Raw genomic sequence first — 3,198 nt, 5'->3', positions numbered from 1 at the left:
TTCCTTCTTTCAGGGATAGAAATGATTAAGGATATAAACTTGTCATTTGTTATGTATAAAATACCATTGAAAATATATTAATGTTAATTTTTTATTTAACACCCAAAGCATTTCCAACATCACTTTGCTGCCCAGGTATGTATCTCTAGTTGGCCTGCAAGACACTTTTATTGATTCTTCATTTTTTGTAAAACTTATGTTTACAAGAAGAAAATAAATCAAAACTTTTTTTTGTATTGTATGAAAATAGTTCACTCGAGTGTGTATCTGTTAATTTATTTGTCATCAAAAGAGCACTTTGCCTAAAAGAAAGGACTGACAAGTGTGCAAAATGTTTACAATCCTTTGTGAAATTGTAGTTTATCATTAGTTTGTATCTGTAAGTTATTGTTATAAATATTACCTGTACTTTTTGTTATATACAACTTTATACTTTGAAGCTTGTATCTGTGAATTTGCAATTGAAATTTATTTTGCCAATGTTTTCTGAATGAACTGAATAAAGCTTCTGTTGTAGCATGCCATGCAAACACATTATTGTGTTTGTGGTTGATGAACTATGGCTGTAAATAACACTATAGTTTAATAAGCCCACCATTCTAAGTTTATTAAACATTTTTCATTCTTGTGAAAGTTTCAACCAATTTATCCTTTTTGTGTGTGTATTTTCAGCAGTAAGTTGACTTTAGACTCTTACACGTATAATAACTTTTAATTTTAAAAGTCATTTTGGTTTGAGCTCTGTTGTGAGTACATTTTAATAGGAAACTTATTTGTAGATGATTGCACTTAAGAACACATGAAAATATCTCATTTGGCAAATTGTCTCTTTTGAACTAGCTAATAAAATTAATGTGAAAGAAAAGGCAGAGTGCTTTTCAAAATCACCTTTTGGGGGGTCCCAAGCCAGAAACGAAATGTGGGCCATCAGAATGTATTTCTTAAGGGTTGAAAAAGGAGGACAAGAAATATTTGGAGTTTTTGGTCAGTGCTTCTAGAGCAGAGACTCTTTACTTTTTCTTCCTAGTGAACCCTCTTTAGGGACTGTGATTGAGAGCTGAAATCTAAACCTCAGGACTTTATCCTATGTAGCAGTGGACACTTGTCTCGGAATTACAAAAGTAAGTAGTGCCACCCTCACTAATTTTTGGATTTAAAGAATTTAATCAGTACTTCTTGTCTTTTATATACCAATCAGGAAAAAAAGGTAGTGAGAAAGAAATCTTAAGTTTAAGTCGTTGTTTAACTTGGCAGGTTCACATCTGGCTGAGGACTGGAAGTAATAGTGGAGTATTTGTAATTCTATTCTAGTAATCATAAATGCAACCAGAAAGCAATCACATGGATGTCGGTAACTTACTATCTGCCTCAAACCAGAAGCAGCAAACCTAAGTTTCACTGTGGGAGAAAGGGGGAAAAAAAGTGTTTTGTTTTTTTAAACTCGCTACTCCAGTTACAATCCTTTTGGCCAGAAACAAAGAACATAGCCAGTAGTCACCATATCTGATCTTGTGAAATCGATGCTAATCTCCTGGGCTCTTGTCTACCTGTCCCAGGCACCATGTGGTGAGGTCAGCTTTCTTTTACCAGATGTGGAAGAAAGCTCTTGTAGTCTAGCCAACCTCTGTGCTTGTAAGCGGCTTCTTCCACTTCCCAGCTGCATGTAATTGGCACCATTTAGCTTGGAAGGTGCTTGATTGTGAGTGTTTCTTCTCTGGCTCTTTTGCCTTTCTTTCTGTGCTCACAATGCTCAGAGAAATTTTATGAACCACATCACTACCATTTTTAGTTCCAACGATGAATGCCCAAAGTTGAAGTAAAATTTCCATAACAGAGAAGTTCAAAGTTGTCAAGATAATGAGACATAGATCCAGCATATGAAGTTGCTAATAATAAAAATGGGATAGATAAGAAAGTACTAAAACATTTTTTGCATGTGATACAAACATTATGACTATGTTTTTGTTTCTGTTAATGGAAGTTGGAGGTGCTATTTTTATAACTTTAAACTAGGGAAGAATTGAAGTATCTCCATGTTAGTAATACTCAGTGTGAGCATGTAGGCACAATATGTATTTGCTTGAAATTAGAGGGTGATCAAGCGACTTTTGTGAGGCTTGGAGGAAGACTTTTTATTGTTGGACTAACAAAAACCTGGGTAACAAATAGGTTATCTCTTCAATATTCAGAGATTCATGAGCTGTAAGAGGGTAAAGATAACTTTTTGCTCTGCAAATCAATTGAATCACCAATTCAAACATGAAAACTGAAGTCACACTAAGTCATACTCCTTTAAGTGATTGTGAGTAAGACAGTATAGCTTTAACAGTAATTATCCATTATGCAAATAGCATTCTTAAAATTCCACATTACTTTAAGTTGTAAGTACATGTGTTTTGAGTATCTCATAATAAGTATTGTTAGGATTACAGTTCATGCTTTTAAAATTGTTATAACGTTTGAAATCTTATAGCTGTAGTATTTCTTGACTTGGTAAATTATATATATAATTACTCCAGTAGCATTGTGAGACTAAATGAGATCTTAGGACTGTGTTATGGCTTGAAGGACTTTACCTGTTATGAAAGAAATGATTCTATTATTTAGAAGTCATTTGGATTGCAATACACTAAATACCAAAAGTATATTGGCCCAGGAACATTTCTCAATGGTCTCTATTCCAGGAGATAAAGGAACTAAAATTAGTGGTATTTGATTTTGCTCTTTTGAAACACAACCAAATTTTTAGAGAAGGAATGGATCTGAGTTCAAAAGAAGTACACTGGATACTGTCTAATACGTATCTGCTTGGATTCAATCGTGCAGTGAAAACAATTTTATAGCCTGTTTTCCCCTTTTAATATGATAATCATATTTCAAAGTACCATACTCATCCACAACATCATTATAATTGATACACAGCACACCATATTGGTTGAGCTTGGCAAGCGGTAAAGCATCTGTCTGCCAATGAAGGAGATGCGGGTTTGATCCCTGGGTCAGGAAGATCCCCTGGAGAAGGAAATGGCAGCCCACTCCAGTATTCTTGCCTGGAGAATCCCATGGACATAGGAGCCTGGGGGCTACAGTCCGTGGTGTCTTAGAGGTCGACCGGACATGACTGAGTAGCTGAGCACCAGCCCCAGCTCCAGATGTGCATGAATAGTTTTAAGACTCCTGAAATTCATCAATTGTTCC

Source organism: Budorcas taxicolor, chromosome 3 (genome assembly GCF_023091745.1).
Source record: "Budorcas taxicolor isolate Tak-1 chromosome 3, Takin1.1, whole genome shotgun sequence".
NCBI lineage: Eukaryota > Metazoa > Chordata > Mammalia > Artiodactyla > Bovidae > Budorcas > Budorcas taxicolor.
The sequence above is the reverse complement of the archived record's forward strand: the minus strand, read 5'-3'. Positions refer to the sequence as shown.